Source organism: Hemicordylus capensis, chromosome 5 (assembly GCF_027244095.1).
Source record: "Hemicordylus capensis ecotype Gifberg chromosome 5, rHemCap1.1.pri, whole genome shotgun sequence".
Lineage (NCBI taxonomy): Eukaryota > Metazoa > Chordata > Lepidosauria > Squamata > Cordylidae > Hemicordylus > Hemicordylus capensis.
In genome coordinates, this window is record NC_069661.1 from 115,110,840 (window position 1) to 115,137,684 (window position 26,845).

The 26,845-nt window shown below is 44.0% G+C and overlaps 1 protein-coding gene across 6 annotated transcripts in view; it reads right to left on the bottom strand.

The window, feature by feature from the left end:
* Positions 1–26,754, bottom strand: part of LOC128326177 (uncharacterized) — a 53,425-nt gene extending 26,671 nt beyond the window's left edge. For 2 of the 6 annotated variants that reach the window (XM_053252515.1, XM_053252514.1), the window contains exons 1-2: positions 26,728–26,754; positions 25,803–26,623 (exon numbers count right to left, since the gene is read on the bottom strand). The gene's annotated coding sequence lies outside the window, so the exon portion shown is untranslated. Of the gene's footprint in view, positions 1–25,802; positions 26,639–26,727 lie in introns of those variants that run through there. The other 4 variants (XM_053252516.1, XM_053252512.1, XM_053252517.1 and 1 more) reach the window with 3 other exon arrangements.
* Positions 26,755–26,845: the final 91 nt, after the last annotated feature.

The following is a 26,845-nucleotide window of genomic DNA, read 5'->3' on the forward strand; positions in this document are numbered from 1 at the left end:
CTTTCTAGAAGCCATTTGCAGCCCAGCCACCGAAGGGAACAGGGATGGCAGGGGAGTTCTCCTGCCGACCCCTTGCAATGGGAAGGGAAGGGGCGGCAGGGGTCTTGGGGGCTCGAAGGCGGCGGCCGCCAGCCGAGCGGGGGCATTGAAGAGGGCGGCAGGGACTGGGAGATACCCTGCCGCCCGATTCAGAATTCAAAAGGAGGGAGCCGCGCTGCTCCGAGAGGGGGAATGAAGCGGGCGGCAGGGAGGTATGTTGCCCGCTTGCTCAATGAAATACGGTGCCGTTCTTGGGACGGGTAAGTAAAGCCCCCCGTCCTTATTTGGAACCCCCCACCCCATCTGCCCGAACCAAAACCACCCCGTGTCTGGACCGGTCTGGAGGCCTTTAGAATGGTCTCCGAACCAGTCCGTGCACATGACTACTTCCCCTCCCTAATAAGGGTGTGCACGGAAACGCACAGCTGCGGTCCGGCACTGTGGAGGGGGTTCCTTTAATGGCGGGGAGGGTTTACTTACCCCTCCAATCGCCGGAGGCCCGGTCTACCCAGCCTCGTCCCCTGCCAGCGGGGAGACCGGGCCTCCGGCGGCCGGAGGCCCAGTCTACCCGCCAGGATCCTGGAAGATAAAAAAGATTAAATAGACACTGCTCCCTTGATCAAATCCCAGACAAAGATAAGAACATTGAAAAAAGCCTCAGGGGCAATATTGCTTGCCACATCTGGGATGAAATGCCCATGGGAGTCTAGGAGGCCAGCAACATCCTGCCCATGACCTTTCCTCCTTTACTTCTATAGCTCGTGGATCTCCTCCTGTTCGTTTAAACAACTTCTTTGCTATGTCTTATGCCTGGAGCTCCCTCCCAGGATACCTGCATAGCCCAAGCTTGCTCTCCCTTCAAGCTTCAGCTTATAACCTACTGGTTTCATGAAGCCTTTAGCTTAATCTTCTGCTCAAGCCTTTTGCTTCCCCCAACTGAAGCTTGCATAATTGTGTTTGTTTGCATCCATCCCTTGTTGCCTTTGCCTATCTCTCCCCACCATCTTGGAGCCTATGTTACTCTTTAAAACAAAGTGCACAGTGATATACAAATCACCATCATTATACAGGTGTACTTGAAGCTCAAAAGTGACAACCTGTTAAGATTAGAAAGGCAATGTTGAAAATAGAGCAGTAATTGGCCAAGACATGCCACTCATAAAATATGGTATGCACTAGGATGAGAGAGGATGTAGCAAAACTCATCACCTCAACCATGACAGAAGTAGTGTTCAGTTAATCTTTGTAACACATTAAGACGTACACTGTTAAACAAGGGAACCTGCTCAATAGATCAACAGTCATTAGATCTTAGTCAATAGATTGCCAGTTTCCAAAGGTTCTGAGGAGCTCCTGAATTCCTTAGAAGCTTCCCAGAAGTCCCTCAAAGCATTCCTGAAGATGGCTTGCCTACCTGTTCTTCCCATGAGAGGCATAGCCATAGCCATAGGAGTGGGTGGATTGTTCTAGGATGCACTCTTTTTACATGGAGCTACAGTGAATCAGAACAACTCAAGAACACACATGCGCGCGCGCACACACACACACACACTCCCTCTCTCTCTCTGTATGTGTATGCAGTGTAGAACATGTCCCATAATCCTCTGTGCCCCCCCCCCCAAATTTCAAAATTTCCTCAGCAAACAAAATGCTGTTCAGAAAGCTCCTTTTGCAGGCAAAACATTGGAAAACCACTGGGTTAGATAAAATCCATAAAATATTAGACAGGTGCAGCCCAATCCTATGCATGCTTGTGAGAAATCACTTCCTCTGAGTTCAATAGGATTCACTCCCATGTAGGTGCACATAAGATTGAGCCTTAAGTGGTCTAGTGAACAGCCCTCCCCTCCCCGAAAGAGTGAACCAGAAGTCAACCCTGTCTTGACTGACAAGCAGTGACCTCTAGGGATCAGCCACTCAGCACATGGTGGGCGGGACCTAGAGGGCCTTGCGGCAGGAAGAAAAGGGGTTCTTTGTTTTCAGTTGGAGCCAGGCTGGACTAACAACAGGTTGTTGGCCAGACAAATAGCTGCAACAAGGAGGACTGCAATCCTGGGAAGTTAGGACTGCAGGGGCCTGAAGTCTCTACCATGGATTTGGTGAGTTCAGGAAGGAAGCCAGGACTTTGGCTTCAGGGAAGGGTTTAGCCAGGGAACAGTTTGTTAGTTAGCTCACGTTAGACTTCTTACTTTCCTTCGGTGTGCTTTGCAAATCCTTACAACTGGTTTATTGCGTTTTATCTGTAACATAACAAGCTAAGAAATGCTGAGCTGGTGCCCATCTATCCATCCAGGGCACTGCAAAAGTCTCTGTAACCTTTAAAGGTGCTTTTAAAGGTTTCTATATCCCTGTTCCTTGCAACTGGGGTGTTTTAAAAAGTATTCTTGCAACTACTGAGTGTTCCTTTTTACCTGTAACTAAAAGCTGAGAAAGCCTCAGATGGAAGCAGTCTGTAGTATTTTAAATAAAGTTTATTTTTCCTTTTTGTCCTTTGCAATTTTAACCAGCCTCTTTGAGTAGATTTTTAACTCAGGAAAGAGAGGCTGGAAAGGGTTTTTTGTCTCTGGTGCAACACACTTCTCAAGTTTGCTCAGCAACTCTACCAAGTTTTCTTACCATGTGTAGGCTTGCTCGTGGAGTTTTTTGTGTACTTTTCCAATGGTAAAGAGAAGGTGAGTTCCTTGGAATTTCACTCACAACAGGGGTGGGGGAGATTAAACTCTGTTAAAAAGTGGATGTGGTAGCAGCGAATAAGCTACTGAGGAAACAGTTTAAGTTTAAAGGAACAGCCTTTGTGGGTGAAAGCAAGAGAGAGGATGATCCAGCATTTTTCTTCCCCTCACGTGGGCTTGCTTTGAGACAAATCTGGGTTAAATACGCTACAAGTGGGTAATGAGATTGCTTTAGGTGCACTGAATTGGTCATAGCACTACAAACTTAATTTTAATGATCATGTATTTCCCATCCCTTTCCACTAGCAAATGCTTGAAATTAAAATGTAGAATAAACTATGTAATACTGTGCTGAAAAGCAGTTTTAATGTTGCCCTAATTGAGTTTTCATTTTGATTGGTACCTGCGGCTGAAGCTATGTATCTGTACACATGTACATGTTTTTGTGTGAATGACTGTTCATGTGTTCACGTTAAAAGTGAACTTGGATACAGGTCCCTCAAATGCAATGTACAGATAGGAAGTGATAGGAAGTGTACTACTGTGCATGTGTTGGAGCATACTATGTGAATAACTGTACATGTGTACAGATCTATGTGTGTACGCTATACACAGTACAGTAAGTGTTGAACTCAATGTGTGAACAGGGCTATATTCTATACACATGTAGAGTATCCCCTTCTGTGGTCCTCCTAGTTCTGTGAGTTGGCTGAAAGGGAGACCAAATTCTGCATGCATACAGCTGTGCATGAATAAGACTGATGTTATGCAAGCAGGAGTTCCAGGCTTGCTTGGGACTATGGACAATGCAGCAATAAAAATGATGATGGGCAATGATTAGAAATCACAGCACACAGTCTGTCTCTTGAGTTCTCCTCTATAGTATTGACAAAGATGCTGTAGCCAGACTCAAAAAATGAAAGGCTCAATGCCCCAGTGTATAAAGTTTAATTAAAATTGATTTACTTGGCAAAGCAAAACTTATGACTTATCAAGCTGTGATTTATTTTCTTCTAAGCAATCCATTTCAAAGATAAAGTAAATATCAGTGTGGGGAGGGGGGCGGAGAAGAAAGACTAGAATGCAGATGGGCTGCACTCATGGAAAACAATGGAGATATTTGTAAGGAGTCAAAAGCTTACAGAAATGGTTTATGCGTAGCTTGTGATCCACCAAGACAAATGCAACTCACCAGCCATGTGGGGCAGCCTACTAGAAGTTCTGCCTAGGCCTGCAAAAAGCAGGGAGTGTGAGGTTGCCAAGTGCCATAAATTGCTGGTGGGCTGAGTTCAGCATAGGGGGTCACAAATTATGTAGAGCTTGTTTGAAAAAGCACACTTCCTCTCTCAGCAATAAATCCAGTTCTAAGGGGACGAGGGCTCTACCTTCCTTCCATCCCGAGAGACGTTTGTCACACTGCAGGCCCAGTTCAGACAATCATTTCTGATTGGCCCTGCTCCTACATGCTTAAGAATTGAGTGTGCACATCTTCCCTTCCATCACACCATTCTGCAATCACATCAGGGTGGTTTGTCCAAATCAGCCTCTACACATGATCCAAGCATGGAGCCAGAGGTGCACCTAAGTAATTTTGGAGCCTGAACCTGAAGGTCTTTGGAGCCCCCACCTCCCCCCACCCCCGCTGCTAGTTGAGCATAATTTTTTAACACGTAGATTCTTGAGGGCACAAACTACACCACCCAGGACAGACTAAATAGGATTTGGGGGCACCTAGGTGTTGTGGAGACCTTGGACTTCGGCCCTGAAGTCCTGGGGTAATGTCACGGGCATGCTGGGAGACTCTGAGGAGGAGCTGGAGGAGGGGATGGAGGTTACAGCAGAGGAGGGAGGGCAAGGACCAGAAGTTGCAAAGGAGAGTGGGTCCAACACACGGGGAGTTGAAAATGAGTTAGAGCCAGGTGAGGCAGCTGTTGTGGAGGAGGTGCAACCGGTCTCAGCTGTGGAGAGGCATCAGTCCAAGAGACAGCAAGAGTTAAGAAACCGCATGTGTAGAACAACAGGCAAAGCTGCTGACTCAGGAACTCTTGATTAACAGCACAGGGGTCCAGCCTATTTAAGATGACTGCACCACAGCTACCCTGCTGATAGCAAAGTCAATTTCCTGTGAGTTAATCGGCTGTGTTCATGTATTGTCTTGACCGTGTTTGGACCCTGGAGTGTGTTGACCTTGCCCATGGACTTCGATTTGGACTCTGTTGGATTGATTGGATTAGATTCGGACTGAACCTGGTTTGGAGAATTTCTTCCTGTAAGACTTTGCTATTCTACTTCTGCCTCTGCCTGTTTTGCGCTCTGTCTGGCTAGCCTGACAGATTTACGACAGGTAAGAGGGCCTCTGCATGGAGCATGTGTAGAAGGGCAATTTGGATGAGCCATCTCCCATGTAGTTAAGGAATTGTGGGGGGAGAAATGTGTGTGCTCACATCTCAATCATGAGTACAGGGCTAGTCAAAGCATTGTCTGAACCAGTCCACTGAGTGGAAGACTGGCAAGGCATAACTGCACATGTTGCAGTTTATGCATAAGCTCTCCATAACCGTGGGAAACGTGTGATTGGGATTCCTAGTGGTGTGGAGAATCTACATGTATTCAGCTGCCTGTGTGTAGACAGTAGGCCTGTGCATGGTGAAATATGTTGGATCCAACCAGATACAGAAATTGTCAGTAGGGCCAACATGGACTCCCTCCAAAATTGCTGGAATCCAATTGGAATTGATCCAATATCATGTCAGACCTTTCCCCTCTGCTTGACTGCTCTCTCTCTCTCTCTCCATTCCCCTTCCTTACCTGTATCTGAAGACAGCAGTGCAATGTCCGCTTCTGCAGCTTGAGCCATAATGGCTGTATCCATTAAAAGAACTACAAAACCACAGAAGCCAGGGCTGGTGAGGCAGTCTCACTTTCCCCTCCACACACATGCACATATATATGCACAGTGTGGGGGCTTATGAGCAGCTCCTTCAAGTTGTCATTTGGCTAAAGAAATAGTTTGGGACTACTGTTGGTGTACAGATCACCCCATTTTTCAAAAAGAGTCCCTAACTGAGTTGACAGACCTGATTACAGGGTTGGCATTGGAGTTGCCCAGACTGGTCGGGGACAGGGGCGGGGGAGGACTTCAATGTTTACTATGAGAGTAGGTTGACAAGAGCAGCTCAAGAGTTCATAGCAACCATGACAACTATGGACCTATTCCAAATGGTCTCTGGACTGACACATGTTGCTGGTTACATGCTCAATTTGATCTTTTTCTCTGATCAGGATGGTGTTCCATGGGTGGAGGTTCCTGTTATTTCCCCATTGTCATGGACAGACCACCATCTGATGAAAGTAGGACTTTTCTTCTTTTCTTTTCTTGCAATAGGATTACAGTGCACAAACATGATCAAGGATAGTAATAATACATGTGAATATAACTGAAAAAGAAATAGTAAAATCCCTTAAACTTAACTTAAACATAATAAGATACAACCATCACAGGAGAAAAGCGGGGGGGGGAGAGACACACATTTTTCAGGGATACATGTCTTATGTTTTAAAGCATAAAGCATTAATTAAAGTTCAACCAAAATTACAGTTCTGGAATAAATCCTTCTAGTGTTGTATTATAATCCTTTTGGTGACACCCCAAGCTTGAAGAATCCACAATTCTTGATGTAATGCTATATTCCATATACTGGAGATATACCTGAACAAACCATGAATGTGCATAACAGGCTTGCAACCACAGCCCACCTCTGCAAGGATGAAGCACCCATTAGGCTGGTCTGCCCAATAAGGTTATTGGATACAATAGGATTCCAAAAAGCTTTGGAAGGGTTTCAAGTTGGCTCTGCTGATGATTCTGTCGATGCTCTGGTGCAAACTTGGAATAACAACAACAAATATTTATATACCACTTTTCAACAAAAGTTTCCAAAGCGGTTTACATAGGTAAATAATAAATAAATAAGATGGATCCCTGTCCCCAAAGGGCTCACAATCTAAAAGAGAGCCAGCGTGGTGTAGTGGTTATGATGTATGGCAAATTAGATATAGAAGAGCATAGCTTGAATTAAGCTACGCCATTCTGCCTAACTAGTCTCAAGGATCTGCTTTGCAGAAAAGCCCTGTCACTACTGTTTATTCCTACTGGTAGTTTTCCCTTTCCCCAAAAGTCAGAGTAACCGTGAGTGCTGAATATGATAAGGCTGGAATAGACTGGCTGACTGCTTGCACTTACTTATCTTGTAACCTATTCCCTAACGGCAGGAACCTTGGCCAATCACGGGTGACAACAATCTGCCTCTTCTATGCAGCTGTTTTCTAAAGAATATTTTAGAGTATAAATGTATTGCTCTCTGTAATGAGTCTTTGTCCTGCTTTGAGCGCGAGCCAAGCAGCACCTTTGCTACTTAAGAGCAAATAAAGCTTTGATCAAGTCCTCTCGTCTGGGCTGATTATTGGGCTCCATCCACCCAGGAACGAACCTCCCCTATTGGGGTCAAGGGTACCCCGATACATCAAGTGGTGCCGTGACTCGGATGTGGGGTGCAGTGGGACCCCACTGGGCAGTGCGACCCCTCCGGAGCTCTCGCTGGGTGAAAAGGCATGCTGGCTGCCGGGAAGTTTCCCGGGTCCTTTTTCACAGGCAGAGCCCCTGAGTGGCCACCACAAGTGTGAGGAGTCCAGAGAGGCGGATCACTGGGTGCAGCCCAAAAGCACGCAAGGGTTAGAGTCCCACGGAGCAGGTGAGTGTTGTGCATGCCTAGACACTATAGACATTGCAGAGTCAGGGTCCCAATATAGTCCAGGTGCACAAGGTTGGTTAAAGTCCCACCTGCTGGGTTAGAGTCCCAAGCCCCACGCAGAGATGGGGATAGCTCTGAGCAAATCGAGAGGGGAGTCATGCGCCCCATTGGAATGTGTTTTAAAGAACTGGCAGGTTCTTAAGGGTGGCGACCGGTTAAAGAAAAAGAAGATGTTTGATCTTTGTCAATATTTGTGGTTTTGCTATAAATTGGAGTCTGGAATAAAATGGCTTTCAGAAGTTCTATTGCGACTGTTATTGTTTTGCACCCGGGTGGGGAAGTTTGAGGAGCTTAAATATGCGCGCAGGCCCTTGTGGAGTTATGGTCTCGAGACCAGCTGATGAAGGGTTGTGGGTTCTGGAGACCACATTGGTCGCTGTTGGCAAGGTACCTGCGAGCCCACTGAAAAGACCTCCACCGTATGTTTTACTATCAGAAGGTTGTTCTATTCTACCTGGGAAGTTTGTTTAACATATATGTTCAAAGGTTTATGGAATGGAATGGAATGGAATGGAGGGAGGATAGGATGACTGTGTTTTGCTAAAATCATGCTGTCTGTGTTCTGTTTCCAAGCTCGAACAGCTGCTTGTTGTTTCAGCTGAGAGAAGGGGGGGAGCAAGGGTGAAAGCACATGCCGCTCCTCCACTCTTTTTGTTGCTGATTAGCTATGTTTGAGCACTAGCCTGAAGTAATTGTCACCAAGCATTGCTTAGGAGAGAAAAAAAGTAGGGAGGAAGGAAGGAGAGAACTTAGGAAACAAAACTTAAAGGTTTGTAACAGAGAAAATGAATTCTGAATGGAATGTATTGCAATGTGCTTTATTATGTCTTGGATGGTATATGGAAAAGGAACGAAGTGCAACAATGTCTTAAGGAATGTGGTCTGAGATAGGTTGGGGGGAAAATATATGTTGATTTATAGACCATTTTGCTAATGACTGTGTTTTCTTGGGTTTTTTTGAGTTCCGCTTGACTGGTTAGCTTGCTCATGGGTTAAGCCCTAAACATGCATAAATGTTATACCACAGTTTTATTTTGTTTATATGCAGTTTAAAATATGTAGCTGTTCATTTTGTTGTGTTTTTAATTCAATTGTATCACTAAAATGTGAACTTCCCTGCTTCCCATCAAAAATGTTTGTTTAAATGTTAACTGTGCCTGATGTTACTTTCAGGGGAGCAGTGTGTGTGTGTGTGTGTGTGTGTTTGTGTGTGTGTGTGTGTGTGTGTTTCTAATGGGGGCCAGATATGCTCCAGTAAAGATTCCGTTCCTAAGAACTTTATTTCTGTCAAGTTCTGTGTGGGATTCCACATTTTGTTAAAGTACAGAGGGTATTCTGCCACTCATCTTGGTACAGATGGGACTTTTGTTGTATTTGTGAAAGTGTTTTGGTTACTTGCTATCATTTCTGTAAACTGTTACAGAGAAATCTTGCCCTGAGGTTGAATTCCTAATCTCATAGTTATTAGCCGTGGTCTTAGCGACAGAAGGAACTCTCGCAGCACCCAGTCCTGGCCAGAAACGGGTTCTGAACGACAGTTTTCCTTCTTTGTGGGTCTTCCTCCTTCTGCAAAAGGGGGAAATGCTGCTAAATGGCTGGGTTGCAAATGTATATGCAGAAGAAAGGGCGAGTTCTGTCCACTCCATTCTCCCAATGTCAGATTCCATGTGTCCTTCTTGTCACTCAAATGCAAATTGTTTTTGCCACATGTGATTTTATATTGTAGTATTGGCTTTCGGTGACTTCTTTATTACAAACCTGTAATACTTTCTTGAGCTAAAGGGTGACTAGGGAAAGGCTTGGTATAAATGTATACTTTTAATTTTCTTTATGTTTTCTGTATGGCCTATGGCTGTAATGAAATTGCTTGAGTGTAAGTGTATAGGTACACCAAGCAGGTATATCTCCTTGGCAAGGGAAAGAGGGGGCTCTTAGGTTCCCCTAACTCTGTCTAAGTTTTTTTGTATAGACTGTACATGGAAAAGCGTCTCCAACATGGAGTCGGTTGAATTCAGAGAGCCAATGGTGGCCTATGACCGGAGTGTAGTCTCCAAATATTGAGTGAGATCTCTGAACAGCAACTTCTTGTTGTGGGTGAGAAGGAAAAGGGATTTTAAGTCAAATAGTCAAATGGAGTTATTGTTTTATATCTTTGCAATATGTAAGAAATATTCCTGCTAATCGTTTCTGGTGTAAACTATTATCAATGGGTCTGAAGCTTCTAACTTTATACATTTGTCCTACCGCCAGCCCTGCTTTGCCTTCACAGTAGCTGAATCTTGGAATTCCAGATACCAGACATGAGATTTGATGCAGGGAATTTTGTTTTGCCACTTCTGCAAGTGGAAGGGAGTTCCAAGGCTTCACTCCTCTGCAAGACTATGGACGTTTGATAACATCCCTCTGCAAGACTGTGCAAGACTATGGGCGTCCTCTGCAAGACTATGGATGTTTGATAACATCCTTTATTGAAGAAACCTGCTTGTTTCATGAGACTCTAGACCTCGTGAAAGGGATGTTAATCCCATTTCAATTAGGTATAGTGTTTTTGCTTGGGGGGGCAAGGACTGTTTCTTTTATATAGGTTTTTATGAGGATATTGTTGCCCTACCAAGCTTACTAGTGATGAGGCTGAAGACAGATTGCTGGAACACTATCTGCTCGTGGCTTAGATGGGGACAGTGAAAATCCCAAAGGCCAGATGTCATTGACGAATCACCCTTTTATGGAGAATGAAGTCAGATACACTGGATGGAGATTGGTTGCCCTGACAGAAATCTGTAAGTATGTAGGCAGCCAGCAAGGCAACCAGCGTGGTGGTGTTGGACTAGGACCAGGGGGGCCGAGTCCGGATCCTCAATCGACCATGACACTTGCTGGGTGACACTGGGCCAGCCACTTATTTTTATTTATTTATTTATTATTTTTACATTTCTATACCGCCTTTCGTTAAAAAACAACCCCAAGGCGGTTTACAAAAATTAAAACATACAATAAAAAAGCAATAAAAACATCAAGCTAAAAACATATAAAAACAGCCATAAATTTATTTATTTATTTATTTATTTATTTAATAACTGGCACTTGAACTGCCTGGCCTGCTTTGGAGGATTGTTGTGTAAAGAAAAAAGACTTATGTAGTACACTGCTTTGGACTTTTCAGAAGAACAGCTGGATATAAAGGAAAGAAGATTCTATGAGGCTACAGGGGAATGGGACTATCAGTAGTTCCACCCAAAAAGGCCTTTGTGACATTCAAGCGCTGGAATTTCTGTTGTGGCCTCTCGAGTGATATGACTATGTTTGACCTGTCAGATTTAATGTTTTTTTCAGTCACAAACCCAAAAGGGGAGAAGAACATCATTATTGTTTTCCCTTTTGATTTTTGTTTTTGCCTCCTGCTCGGGATTGCTCATCGGGTGAAGCCTTTTCTTCTTGTGGCATAGCCACAGCAGTTGTCACAAGCCCCAAATGAGGACACTATCCCCTGTTTTGGACTTGGGGGGGGGGGAGAAAGAGGGCAAGCAGGAAAACAAAAACATAAATTGGAAAGAAAATGCCAAAAGATCAAGTTGAAAATAGCCTCAGGTTTATTTATTGTATTGGGCTACTCGGAGATTCAGTCTCAGCATGCTGTCCTTACCCAGGGGGGAGGGAAATTGGTAATTCATGCATCTACCTTTTATTTCTAACATAAGCAGGATTGCCTTGAACTGTCTATCCCGAGAAGGATGTCTTTCTGTTAAAGACCGAAGCAGTGGTCAAGGTGAGAGGGAAGGGAGCCTTCAGAGGACAGCAGTCCTGACCCAGAAGGACCAGCAGTGTGACGGGCCAGGCTAACCATCATCAGCAACAGTGGCTGCCTGAGAGAGGGTTGCCCCATCTGTATTCCCAGTCCAGGCCAATGATGATGGAACATCCATCGACTGCCCTGTTTTGGGTTTGAGGAAAAGGCCATGATGCAGGTTTCTTGTTCCTGATCCTCATGCATCCCAGAGTGCTGTAGTTGAAGATTTGATGCCAAATATCGGAGGAAGGCCTGCATATATCCAGGGGAAGTCCTGCATACATCCATGCCCTGAGAAGCCTATACCCACGATACTTAGTGCCTCTCATCCCCCGAAAGAGACAGTGACTCTATCTCGACAGCCCTGGCCCTTTATCAACCCCAAGGTGATCCTTGACACCCGGTTGCGTTCAGAAGATGGGGGAGGGGATAGGTTGCAGTTGCCAACAGGGGGAGCGGGCGTCGGAACTGCTTGGTTGCCACTTGTCTGCCTCGATGGAGTGAAGACATGGGTCCACTATACCATGGTGGAGCACGCACCGACCGACCCCCCCAGAAGACTCGTTGCCGGATCCGCCACCAGAACCTGTTTTGGACAGTGTCCCCAATACCTACTGCTAACTAGCTGCTACGTGTGAAGTTCCAGAGATAATGTGCAACAAACCAGGCTGGGGAGCCTTAATATCTATGACTGTGGGGTTGGGAATAGCTCTTCTAGCATACTTGTACATGTATTTCTGTAAAATGGTGTCACAGATATTGGTTTGGGTGTCCCAAACAGGTTGGGGTAGTAGAGGTCGGAATATCTGTTTGACTACTCAGGTTTGGCTGTGCGTTGCTGTATTCATATTGCTCCCAGCCACCTGGGGCCAAATGAAACCCCACCCCAAGGTACAGGGCCTTCAGGCAGTGGTCCATGCCACCTGGCTTAAGGATTGCTGGGTGTGCACACATGCTGACATATATGCTAATGAGCAAATTGCCTTGGTGGGAGGTCCAGTGCCTCTCACATGATGGATAAGGCCCCCACAAGTGGGATGGGGTCCTGTTTGGGTTGGCAACACTGACCTTGCTTGGAGACCCACACGGAGGGGAGGTGGGGCCCAGGTTAAGACCTTTACCCGCGCATGGGAAAAGAATTAGTTCTCCTTAGGAATCCCTGAATGGTGGATTTGCATCCAAAATGAGAACGGCACAGGCCAAGACATGGGGGTGATATCACATGACTACTGTGCCCATGCCTGGCTTTTTGACACTGTGGATGGGGAGTTTGTCCCTGCAAAGGATGATTATGGGCCCCCTAAGGAGGGTGTCAAGGTGCACAGCTGAATGTGCGGAAGTATTTTCCTTTGCATGATGGAGAACATGCAGATACCACAGCCACATTGTTTAATTCCACGAAGGGAGGCTGGAGGAAGGAGTCCCAGGGAATATGGAACAATGCTATAGATGTACATGACTGAGTGGGGATCCTGGTAAACAGGACGGCCACTGAGGATGAAACATGCAGGGGTGACACGTACACCTGGGGTACCCCCTTTTGATATCTATGGCTCAGCATCACCTGTGCCTACCACAGAGATCACTCCCTGACCAGTGCTTGGTACGGGGGGGATGGCAGGTAACTCAGGGTACTTCAGCCTGAACGACCAGTGTAAGACATCCCTCAATCGTGGGGAGAAGAAGCTGAGAGGACAGAGATATGGATCAGGCATTTCCCTGACCCCTATCTTGAATGAACCAGGGATGTATTGGCTTTGTGGTCGAACAGCATACAAAGCATTACCTCTTGGGTGGAAGTTGTGCCCCATCCTATTTGGCCCCTTGGGTAGAGGTACGTAAACGTTTGAATGCCTCCAGAGTATTGAATCTGGGGAGCTTTCTGCATCAGGCGAAAAGAGACATCAATCCGATAGCATAGCAGTGCAAAACACAGGGTTTCACGAAGCCTGGAGGGCAATCCTACCCAGTTTGGGGGTGATTGAACTGGAAAGAGCGATAATCAACATTTCCTAGGAAGTTGAGAAATCATTTAATGATACTTTGAGCATGCTGCTGGACCTGCAAGCAGAAGTCCAGTCTTTATCTAAGATGGTGTTACAAAACCGAAAAGCTCTTGATATCCTCGCTGCCCAACGAGGGGGAGCCTGTGCCCTGATCAGGGAGAAGTGTTGTTACTATATGGCTGAGAACCAGCAAATAAACCAGAAGGCCCAGGAACTCAAAAATGCCTTGCAGGTGTTTCATAACATAGGGGTCCAAATAGATTTGGATCCCTGGGGATGGCTTACCAGTTGGTTGCCAGATCTGGGATGGGTACGCTCCCTAGTCCTGGGTCTCTTGATTGTGGGCATTATTATTTTCAATTGTTGTTGTTTTGTTAATTGTGTACCCCCCTTTTGTCCGGTTGGTTAAACATGTTGTTACAGAGAAACCAAGAGTACCTAAACGTGAGATGCTAGCCATGATGTATATGGATGGAGAGACTGTGGTCTTTCAGGGTTGGGATGGTACTCTGGTTAGGATGGTATTCGATGATGTGACATATAAGCTTGGGAACAGCTACCCAGAGGATGATTTTGTATGATGATGTTTTGTATGATCTCAGAGTACTTGATGTATCGGGGTACCCTTGACCCCAATAGGGGAGGTTCGTTCCTGGGCGGATGGAGCCCAATAATCAGCCCAGACGAGAGGACTTGATCAAAGCTTTATTTGCTCTTAAGTAGCAAAGGTGCTGCTTGGCTCGCGCTCAAAGCAGGACAAAGACTCATTACAGAGAGCAATACATTTATACTCTAAAATATTCTTTAGAAAACAGCTGCATAGAAGAGGCAGATTGTTGTCACCATCCGTGATTGGCCAAGGTTCCTGCCGTTAGGGAACAGGTTACAAGATAAGTAAGTGCAAGCAGTCAGCCAGTCTATTCCAACCTTATCATATTCAGCACTCGCGGTTACTCTGACTTTTGGGGAAAGGGAAAACTACCAGCAGGAATAAACAGTAGTGACAGGGCTTTTCTGCAAAGCAGATCCTTGAGACTAGTTAGGCAGAATGGCGTAGCTTAATTCAAGCTATGCTCTTCTATATCTAATTTGCCATACATCAGTCCCCCCTTTCTGTTGTTCGAATCTGAATCCTCAGATCTGTTTGAAGCAACCTATATCTCTCCTCTAGGGTGAACCAACACTTCACATACATTAGTTAGAGTGCTGGACTAGGACCGGAGAAACCTGAGTTCAAATCCCCATTCAGCCATGACACTTGCTGGGTGACTCTGGGCCAGTCACTTCTCTCTCAGCCTAACCTACTTCACAGGGTTGTTGTGAGGAGAAACTGAAGTATGTAGTACACCACTTTGGTCTCCTTGGAGGAAGAGTGGGATATAAAATGTAAACTAATAATAATAATAATAATAATAATAATACCTTGGATACCAAACATCTAAAACATCAAGTAAAATAAACCATCTGCTCTACATGGACGATCTGAAGTAGTATGGAAAGTCCCAGTCAGAAATCAAATCACTGCTAAACACTGTCCGTATATTCAGAAGCGATATAGCAATGGAGTTTGGACTAGTGTGCTGCATTAATAATGAACAGAGGAAAAATAAGAAAAACAGAAGGAATAGAACTGCCTAATGGAAGCAAGAACAAGAACCTGGAAGAGAAAAAACATTACAAATACTTGGGCATTCTCCAGGCTGATAACATCGCACACACTGAAGTTAAAAGAAAAATTGGAAGTGAATACATCAGGAGAGTTAGAAAAATCCTCAAGTCCAAACTCAATGGCGGGAACACCATACAAGCCATAAACACCTGGGCTATACCTCTTATCAGATACACTGCAGGAATAATAGACTGGACCCAGGCAGAGCTAGAGATGCTAGATTGTAAGACCAGGAAAATCATGACCATCAATCATGCTCTGCACCCCCGCAGTGATGTAGATAGGCTATACTTCCCTTGCAGCTCAGGTGGAAGAGGAATGCTGCAAGTCCATCAAACAGTAGAGGAGGAGAAAAAGGTCTTGAAGAATATATCAAGGACAGTGAAGAAGATGCACTTCAAATGGTCAATAACGAGAAACTATTCAACACCAATGAAACAAAGCAGGCCTACAAGAAAGAACAAGTCAAGAACCGAGCAGAAAAATGGAAAAATAAGCCACTGCATGGTCAATATTTGCACAATATAAGTGGAAAATCAGACATCACCAAGACCTGGCAATGGCTTAAGAATGGCAACTTGAAGAAAGAAACTGAGGGTTTAATACTGGCTGCACAAGAACAGGCACTAAGAATAAATGCAATAAGAGCAAAAGTCGAGAAATCAACAACAAACCGCAAGTGCCGCCTTTGTAAAGAAGCAGATGAAACCGTGGACCACCTAGTCAGCTGTTGTAAAAAGATCGCACAGACTGACTACAAACAAAGGCATGACAAGGTAGCAGGGATGGTACACTGGAACATCTGCAAAAAATACAAGCTACTTATAGCCAAAAATTGGTGGGACCATAAAATCGAAAAAGTTGTCGAAAATGAAGATGCAAAAATATTATGGGACCTCCGACTACAAACAGACAAACGTCTGCCACACAATACACCAGATATAACTGTAGTTGAGAAGAAAGAAAAACAAGTCAAAATAATCGACATAGCAATACCAGGGGATAGCAGAATAGAAGAAAAAGAAATAAAAAAAATCACAAAATACAAAGATCTACAAATTGAAATTGAAAGGCTGTGGCAGAAAAAGACCAAAATAATCCTAGTGGTAACTGGTGCCCTAGGTGCAATTCCAAAAGACCTTGAAGAGCACCTCAACACCATAGGGGCCACAGAAATCACCATCAGCTAATTACGAAAAGCAACTTTACTGGGAACAGCCTATATTCTGTGATGATATCTATAATAACAGCAACAACATTGATAATAAAATTCAGCCATCCCAGGTCCTTGGGAAGGACTTGATGTCTGTATAAAACAAACCAGTCAATAACACCAGTCTGACTGTGTAAATAAATAAATAATAATAAAAAGAGCAATAAGATAGACACCAGCAGCAGTTACTGGAGGTACTGTGCTGGGGGTGGATAGGGCCAGTTACTCTTTCCCTGCTAAATAAAGAGAATCACCACATTAAAAAGGTGCCTCTTTGCCCAGTTACCAGGGGTAACTGCTTACAAATATAACTAATTCACTAGAGCAGTAGACACAGTCACCAACCTGCTTAAAAATTAGCCCTGTGGTATTCAGAAGAATTATGGAAGCTGAAATGGCTAGGTAGATGACTAGAGTGCAAATGGAGAAAGACTCAATTTGAATCCAACAGGTTACAACATAGAGCACATCTGAAAGTCTATGCTCTGACGACTGGCACAGCAAAGAAGCAATTTTTTTCTGCCCACATTGCACCCACCCTCTGTCAGTTCATTTCCCTGGGACCAGAAGTTTGTGCAAAAATTATTCTGATGTGAGACTGCTCCACCACAGCTCGCTAATTCCCCACACAAAGTCCGAATGCATTTAAGAGTATTCGCCAATCACCCCAGAACAGTTCCATGAACAAAACTGAGGTTGAATCCAAATAAGACAGAGGTACTGAATGCGGGGGGTTAAGACCTAAGCAATGGTTTAGATCTGCCTGTTCTGGGTGGGGTTACATTTCTCCTGAAAATCAGGTACATAGCTTGGGAGTATTCCTGGAACCAAAATTCCCTCAGGTTGAGGTAGTGGCCCAGAGAGTTTTTTGTCAGCTTCAGCTGATATGTTAGTTACACCCATTTCTTGAGGTAAATGACCTTAAAACAGTAGTTCATATGCTGGGAACCTCCCGGCTTGACTACTATAATGCACACTAAGTGGGGCTGCCTTTGTACGTAGTCCAGATACTACAACTGGTGCAGAATACAGCAGCCGGGTTGGTCTCTGGGACAACCAAAAGGACCAAATAACAAATAGTTGCACTGGCTGCCAAGACAGGAAAACCTTGTTACTCACAGGGGTTCTGTTCCTTGCCTACTACTGTGAGTAATGGAACAGCAAGCAACAAGGTATTAGGTCTATAGGGAAAGAGAAGTTAGGTTTCAAGGTGGAGGGGGGGATTTAATTTTTCCCCAAACAGCCTCAAAATGGGCCAGAACTTACTCTGGCATGCTCCCCTGGTCCCCCTTGTGCTCGGGAATGCCCCCCCTGACAGATTGCCCCCCAAACTTCAAAAGATTGCAGAAAAAGGTCCATCCACCCCCAAAATGAGCCACAAAATGGTTCCTTCTCTCTCTTCCTGGCTTCCTAGAGACAAAATGGCAGCCAGAAGTGACCTCCACATTCACTTCCAGCCCTCTAGGAACCATGGATACATGGGTTTTAACCCATTAGTATCCACGGATACTGGAAACAGGTGTTAATAAGACGCCCCACGGATATGCGGAACCATGAATAGTGGTTCCATGAATAATGAGTTTCTCCTGTATGTTTCCAAGCAAAATACAAAGTGCTGGTTATCACCTATAAAGCCCTGAATGGCTTATGTCCAGGGTACTTAAGATAGTGCCTCTTTTGTCATGAACCCTGCCATCTAGTAAGATCATCTGGGGATGTCCAGTTATGGTCGTTGCCAGCTTGTTGGGTGGCGACCCGGTCCCAGGCCTTCTCTGTGCCTGTCCCAGGGCTTAAGAGAGCTGGAGGTCTTGTCCCCTTAGCTAAGCAAGGTCCGCCCTGTTTACAAATGAATGGGAGACTAGAAGTGTGAGCACTGTAAGATATTCTTCTCAGGGGATGAAGCCGCTCTGGGAAGAGCAGAAGGTTTCAAGTTCCCTCCCTGGAATCTCCAAAATAGGGCTGAGAGAGATTCCTGCTTGCAACCTTGGAGAAGCCGCTGCCAGTCTGTGAAGGCAATATTGAGCTAGATAGACCAGTGGTCTGACTCAGTATATGGCAGGTTCCTATGTTCCTAAGAATACATACCCTGTCAAAACAAGAGCTTCTCCATCTCCGATTGCTTTTAAAAAGACCCTTAAGACACACCTGTGTTCTCAGGCTTTTAATTAAAACTAATTTTAAACTGTTTTACTTTGTGAAATTGTTTTGTTTTGTGAACTGTTTTTAGTCTGTGGAAGTGTCTTAATTGTTTATTATTATTGTTTTTATATTGTAATTTGGATTATGTACACTGCCTAGAGATAGATATATCAGGCAGTATATAAATATGATAGAAAGATAGATATTCCTCACAGGGAGTGTTACACTCTTGGGATATTTAGGGAACTCTTATTTTCCACATACCCCAGCTTTTGTGGGTAAACATGTAAAGTTATAAATATTTATGTAAGCCCCTCAGATAGGGAGCAGGATATAAATTAACTAAAAATATAAAATATGTGTTCTGTCAACAGACCAAGACATAATTAGCATACGATACAAGAACAGAAATAATGACGCTTTTTTCCAGCTTGGGTCATAAAGAAAGCAGATGTGTCGGGCAAAAAACCAAAACCAGATTAAGGGCCTTCAGGCTGTCAAAGACACTTCTAAAATAACTATGCAAATACAAGTTGAAAGGGCTCCCAGTATAATGAAACGGAAGCCTTGGTTATAGGGAGCAGGATTAGAAATGAGATCAAAGTTGAGGATAACATAAATGATTGAAATATTAGTTGAATACTAGCTGGGGGGGGGGGAAGAGGAGATGTTTATTCAGTGTTTAATTGCTAACTTTAATTCCAAATAAAATAAATTATCCCTGCTTACAAATAATTCTTTCTGACCTTGAAGCTCACACAACTGAATATTTCTCCACTCACACAAAATGTCTTTCGCATAGAAAATAAGTTGCCACAGAGAAGTGTACTCAGCTAGATTTCTCAGACATGCTAGTTTTCTCTATACAAGGAATGCTTTTTTCCAGCAAACAGAGGAACATCCAATCATTTGAGGCAACACCGGCAGTCTGAATTGGTGCTGCCCAGACCCAGACTCACTATCTCAGTGAGACTACGCTGCACTTGACATGTGCAAACCAATCCCGAAATGGCAATTTGCTCCTGATTCTGTCACAACCTAACCTACCTTCCAGGAACATTGTGTAGATAAAATGAGAAAATCCTATGTATTTTAGGGGGGCAGATTAATGCTAAAAAGCACACCTTGCATGGAGAAGGTATTACTGATAAACATTAGTGTCTAAATTTTAAGCAATTTCACTGAATTTACTTTAGAGTATATTGCTGCTTGGGGGGTGCTTAAAATGGTGCAGGGGTGCAGACAGAAGGAAAGTCTGAGGAGCCGCTCATCACTTTTTTGAGGAGCAGAGAAAAGAGCATTTTACCACATAATGGCTCAGCGGAGAAATAACCTGCCTAGAGAGCAAGAGGTTGCTGGTTTGAATCCCCGCTGGTATGTTTCCTAGACTATGGGAAACACCTATATCGGGCAGCAGTGATATAGGAAGATGCTGAAAAGCATAATCTCATGCTGCACGGGAGATGACAATGGTAAACCTCTCCAGGATTCTACCAAAGAAAACCACAGGGCTCTGTGGTTGCCAGGAGTCCACACTGACTCAACGGCGCAACTTTACATTTACGGGATGGGGAGGAGTTCAGTAAAATGAGGAGGAACTCCTTGAATGCTGAGGGGGAATCTGCATCCCTGACCAAGGGGAGTGTTTAAACCTGCTGCCACCACCACTTGCCATACTCCTAGCCTAGATTGGGGGCCCCTGTGGTAAATTTTAAATTATGGAAGAATGACTTCCTGTCTACTTATGTATTAATTGTTTTAATGTCATGTATGGTCTGGCCACGAGGCACAGGTCTTCACTGGGTCCTTAGCAAAGGTCTGAGGTCGCTTTGCTAGGCCATTAGAAATCCTCTTATGGTAACTGGAGCTACAGCCTGTTGGATTCTTGTGACTGACCCACAGAGTAAAAGGCCAGGTAATAATAGTGTCTAACAAAAATATATTGATTAATGTTTCACAGACTTTCAAAAAGAGTTTTGTCCATAACAGAGTCTCCTTCAAGGAAGAACATTTAACATTAATTTTAGTGCATATTCTCTTAAAGTAATTACATTCAGTAATTTATCTCTAGGATACTGCTAGCTGACTGTGAGAAGTGAGGGAATTGTGCCAACATATTCAATTGTGATCAATGGACCTGAAGAAAGAAAGCCAATTATATATTAGCCCTGTAGCTTAGGACAAAGTGGATCACACCTCATAGCTTAGGAGAATGATATAATGGTAACATTAACCTTGTTAAACAAACAGGCCTTTAATATGCAGTGCAGATAAATGGTATGCTGTATAAATGAAGTCCAACTCTTTATACAGCCATGGGCTAAATTTTAGAGGAGAATTCAGGAGATACACCCCTGCCTATTATAAAGCTGGATAGATATAAAAAGGCCCATTGCACCTATCTTTGTGGGGCAAAATAAGTTTCACACAAATTAATTCACATACTGAAACAAAAACAAAAAAATTCAAACTTTGCCAGATCAAAGACTGAAAACTAGACCTTGTCAAATTCAACAAGTTCATCAGATTGTGATGTTTGTTTGGAAGATCAAACATTTCCACATTAAAAATGTTTAACCAGTTAACCATAATGGCTTCCCCAAGAAACCCTGTGAATTGCAGGTTTTAGACTTGGGTGCTCCCTGATGCTCCCACCCCACTTAAAGTGCAGTTTCCCTTTGCAAAATCTGTCTTAAAATTAGTTTACAACCAGATTATATGTATAGTACTGATATGCCCTTGGAAATTGTGTTCCTCTGCAAGTGAAACCCCCCTTGTGCTTCAAACATTCATGTATCTGCCATCTTGAATTGGCTTGGATGACATCATCAGGAACTTTGTGTTTGAGGTGTCCCTACAACTGTACCAAGTCCGGTTGAAATCGGTTCCCATTTGCACCTCAAACATTCACGTCTGCCATATTGAATCAGGGTGGATTCTGAGCCATCCCTTTGTGTCCCTACATCTATAGCAAATTTGGTTCAAATCAATGTCAGTCATTGTCAGTCCACAAGTTAGCCAACTTGTGCTTCAAATGTTCACATACCTGCCATCATGAACTGGGGTGGATGACATCATCACAAACTACATCATCACAAACATTGAGGTGCCCCTGTGTGTCACTCACTACAACTGTACCAAATTTGGTTCAGATCAGTCAGATGGTCTACAAAGCCCACATGCACCTCAAATGTTCACGTGTCTACCATCTTGAATTGGGGTGGATTACATCATCACAAACTATGCCATTGAGGTGTCCCTATGTGTCCCTATAACTCTACCCGGTTTGGTTCATATTGGTCCAGGCATTGAGGAGTTGATAGGGGAGAGAGACACATACACACACACACACACACTACCGGGTGATCTCATAAGCCTACTGGAAAGTAGGGTAATGAGAGCACAATGCATAATGTGGTGTAGTGAATAGAGAGTTGGACCAATTTACAAATCCATGAAGCCCATTGGATTACCTTGGGTCAACCACTGTCTTTCAGCCTAATCTCTCTTATAGGATTGTTATGAGGTTAAAAGGGAATACTTCCCACATAAGCTGCTCATGGCTATTTGAAGGAAGGGAAAGATACAGATGTTGATTTGACTCTAGGTGAGATATAGTTAGATTTTTTAAAAAAGCTGTCAAGGTAAATTGTCAAAAGTTCTCTAAAGCACAGAATTTCCGCACTATTCCTAACTCTGAAGGTTATTTGGGGGGAAGCGCCCAGGTTGCATGGATTGGCAGCAACAGGTAAGGTCATGCTCTACTCTTTTTAAAATGTGCCACTCGCTGCCTCCGTGGTGCTGCCCTTGAACCGCCGAACCAGTTCGTGGTTTGGCCGGACTGGCACAAACAAGTTTGCAGAAGCTTGAACTGGTTTGTATTAGAACCTATTCATGGACCAAGGTTCATGCACATCCTTATTGAAAATAGAAAAGCTCTGTGTATTGGGGCTAGGAATTATTATTTTAAAATGTAGTTTTCTGAGATGAAGTGTCAGCATCCTAGAACTAAGTGTAACTCAGCTTATTTTAGAGATCAAAAAGATTAATATTTGACCTTCTAAAACCTTGGAGGGAGTCTCAAGGAAATGACTTTAGCCCTAAAATTACCTCCCTCCCTCTAAAGTAGCCAATCAGAAGGGCAGAATTTGCATTCTTGGTTTCTGTTCTGGTAGAACTTCATTTCATTTCTCCCTTAGATTATTATTTCCTGGGCTGACCTTTTGACCTAAGCCTGTAACTGACTTTAACTTTGACTGTAACTGACTGTAACAGAATTCAAACAAACAAACAAACAAACAAACAAACAAACAAACAAACAAACAAACTCTTCATTTTCCACCAAGCTGCTATTTCAAAGCATACAAACATAACCACCACAGAACACAATACGGAGGACTACATTTCTATCCCTCACACAGGCACTCTAGTTGCCTGGATGGAGGCCAAACTCTTAATACTCTGTATATTGTTGCCCTCTGTGACAGGCGGCTGAAATACCACAGCCTACCATAGAGCTCTCAGGTCCAAGATTAACCATAGCCAGGCATAAAGGTTTCCTGATGGGAGCAAGGGTTTGCCTCAGTATCAAGGTATCTTTGTTGTATTATGTGCAATTCTTTGGAAGTGAGGCCAATTGCATTTTGGACTTATTGCCATATAATTTATTGCCACAGAAGTGAGCATAGGATTGGAGTGTTTTCTTGCCAAAGGATCAAATGCTTTCTTGCCAAAGGATCAAACAACACATTTCTGATGTGCTTCTTTTCCCCTCAGTTAATAAAGTGGGCGGTGTGTGTGTGATCCAAATTAAGACATGATGTAAGCAGCAGAATACTTTCTCTCTATGAGCTCACCATGGTCCCAATTTATATTGCCCCCACTGCAGACATTTGTCCTGAAAGGAAAGCTCCCATTGGTACCAATGGGAGTTCTGCCCACCCTCTACAGGTCTGGATGAGGGCTGTGGTGGGACATAGGATTAAGTCCTTCCAGGGGCGTAGCATGGTTGGAGTGGGCCCAGAGACAAGATTTTAAAATGGCCCCCAAGACATGCTGTTCTGGTAGCTCCAGGTCTTGTCACACTCACAACAATTTTGGAGGATGAATACAACTGAAGGAAGCCCGGGCGGGTGCGCGGCTGGGGGAGTCAGTCATGTGACTTGCCTCTGCCCCCCCCAAGGCAGTGGGCCCCCAGACAACTGTCTCCCCTTGCCCCATTATAGTTACGCCCCTGAGTCCTTCCAAACCATAGTTCCAATATTGATCAGCTCTTCTTCTCCACCCGAGCACATGCTATTTGCACATACTGAGCAAAATTCAAGCACAGCTGTCCCATCAACAAGCTTGTGTATATTCTGGCTCTAAGAGTACAATTGTACCTAAACAGGTCTTATGTATTGTATAAAAGAAGAAATCTGGAAGCTGCAGCTTGTTATCAATTTATTTATTATTTATTTAGTACATTTATATACCACCCCATACAAAAAGGTCCCTGGGTGGTTCACAAAATAAAACTATTAAAACTTTAACATAATTAAAACAATTTGAAAGGCAATATGAACTCTAAAACCGAAGCTATAAAACTATAAACTAAACGCCTGACTAAACAGGTATGTTTTCAGGTCCTCCTTATATTTATTTAATTATTTATCAATGGATGAGAAAAGCTGCTTCAACAGGAAGTCTTTCTTCTACACAACTATTAAAAGCACAGGATCATTGCAAACAAAATTTGCACTAAAAAGCCAATGCAGATGTCTTGAATGAAATGTATACACCTTAACAAAGGTGTCCCCTTTGTTAAAATAATCTGTGCACAAATATCGTAACAAGAGAGAAGCTAAACAACTAAAATTAAAGTGAAAAAAATAAGTAAAAGTGATTGCATCTCACATTTATCATTTGAGTTCCTTTTCAGGGGTGGTTTGTTGTTGTTGTTGTTTTGGCCACAAATACAACAAAACCCCACCACCTTATATCAACTAGTCATACTAAAATTAGTTACTAATTTTGGAAATCAGAGAATGTGAAAAATGATGAAGTTCCAAGATGCTAAATATCTAAGTGTTAAAATTTAGAAAAGTGCTTGGGGACAAATTAAGTGGATGAAAGCACTTTAGCGCTTCATTAGCAACCAGAGAGCTACCCAGGGATTGGAGAAAAAGGTAACATGACTCCATGATCAAGGGACAAACCAGGAAAGGGCAGACTGGTGTGTATAATCTTAGTATTGAGAAAGATTCCAATTTCAGGAGGTTGGAAAAGAATATTTCTGCAAGTTCAAAGAGTCAGAGTGTAGATTTTACAAACTTCTACACCATGAAAGGCTGTGTCAGAGTGTACTGCTGTGAGTCAGAGGGATTCACAAACACTTATCAGCTGTGGTGCAGGAGAACAAATAGTATAAAAAGCTCTGTATCCTGCTCCAGCACACATGTGAAGGAGACTGGCAAAGCTATCAGCATGAATCCAGGCAAGGAAACACCACCACAGACAGATCACTGGGCAGGAACAGGCTGGATAGAAGACATGCTGCTCCAGCAATGACTGGAGGGCCTAAATAACCCTTCCATAATGTCTCCTGCTTTGTCCCCTCATTAGAAACGGATGGGATTTATTTAAAAGAACCACTCAGGGGCGTAGCAAGGTTGGAGTGGGCCCAGAGACAAGATTTTAAAATGCCCCCCCCCCAAAGTCCAGGGCCTCCGCACACCCCAGGCCCCCAAGGATTTAAGTCTGATATTCCAAAATAAGTATGCTGCCTGCAAATACATTTCACTGAATACACACACACACGTCACAATATATAGTGATATACATTGAGTACTATACATTTGTATTACTTTTAATGCCTAGAACACACTAGAAAGATGAATTATTAAAATGGGCCCCTCGCTGCAGATTAGCAAAGGAGACTTTCAACCATGCAGGGTGAACCTATGTTTGTTTTCTCAGAATTCTGAACAAATTCAGTCAAGTTTGATTGCAGGAGGTTTTTCACAGGAGGCTTTTAAAGCCCTTTAACACACATCTCCTCTGGAATGGAGGTGCTGCATTCACATGTTGGCCAGATTTACCCTGAAGTCCCTGCAAGTTATTGGGGAGCAGTTCACACACAAGAAAAATAAAATAAAAGCACCACACATGCTTCACAGTTCTCACTCAGACCTTCTGGGTTGCAAAACAACTTGAACATAAGTGCATTTATAAATGAATGAATGAATAAATAAAATTAATAAAATACTGTTCCAGAAGTTTTTGCAATTTTCTGCCATGAAACAAGCCACTTATAGGACTTTTTAGATAGTTTTTTTTAAAGTCAGCAAATTTTCCAAGCTGTTTCAAAATAAATATTCAGAGACTTCTCGGTCCCCCCCCCCCCATCCAAGCCCTATGGCAAGCAGATCCCTATATATGGGGGGGGGGGCGGGAAAGGTAACCACAAAAAGGAGTTCACACTCTACCTGGCAAATGCTGGTCTGGGTTAAGCAGGGCAGCAAGGGGTCTTCTGCTGCAGAGAACACTCTGGCTGCCTCCTGCTTCCTGGCTTGCTTGGGCCCTACTCGAGTTCAGGCTTCACTGCGGCCTACACTGAGGCCTCCGTGGAAGCCCCGCCCACCCGCTGATCAGCTGAGAGGCAGGAGAAAAGGAGCTCTTTGCAGCTTGCCTGCTGCTTCGATTGTGGGCCAGCAGAACAAGCAGGAGAGACGGCGAAGAGGGCAAGTGGCTGAGAGGCTATGGGGCTGGGCAGGGGGCAATGGGGAGTCACATGAGGTGCCTCTGGGGTGCCCCTCCAGGCAGTGGGGCCCCCAGACAACTGTCTCCCCTTGCCCTATCATTGTTACGCGCCTGGAACCACTCCCTCTTTCTCAAGTGCTGGCTTTGGTGGAGCTTGGTACCGTTTCAAGGAGTTCTGAGAAGGAACATTCAGAGGCAGTTAGTGCTAAGGCCGTGCTGAGGCAGCTCCTGGGGCTTCTTTTCTGGGATAATCTCTTCTGAGGTTTGCTCGGGGAATGGTTCTTGTAGCCAATCTTCTCTGTGTCTTCAGCTCCAACTCTTAGAACAGGACAGTTTGTACAGCTGATCTTCTCTCATTAAGCAATGGCTGTTGCTTTGATCTTGGTGCTATGCTCTTGCCAGTTTCAAAGTAGATAGTATGATCTCTGTGCAAATACAGTTCAGGTCAGGTTGCCACTTTTTAAATGGACTTCCTCTTGTTCCTTTTAACAGTAGCTTCACACACAGAAATTTAGCAGGTTAAGCTTTTCCTGGTATGAGAAGAACCCTTTTGGCAGGATGGATACAAAGCATTTTAGTGCCTGAAGCAACATGTCAAGTGTTCTTTCCATTCTCCACACATATGCACACTAGTTCCCCATTGACGCTTACCTTGCCATGCTGTCTCTGAACCTCTGCTGAGCATAGAGGCACCTTTTAAAAGTGGTGCTTCTCTTTACTGAGCAGAGGGAGAGCAACTGGCCCTATCCATCCCCAGCACAGCATCCCT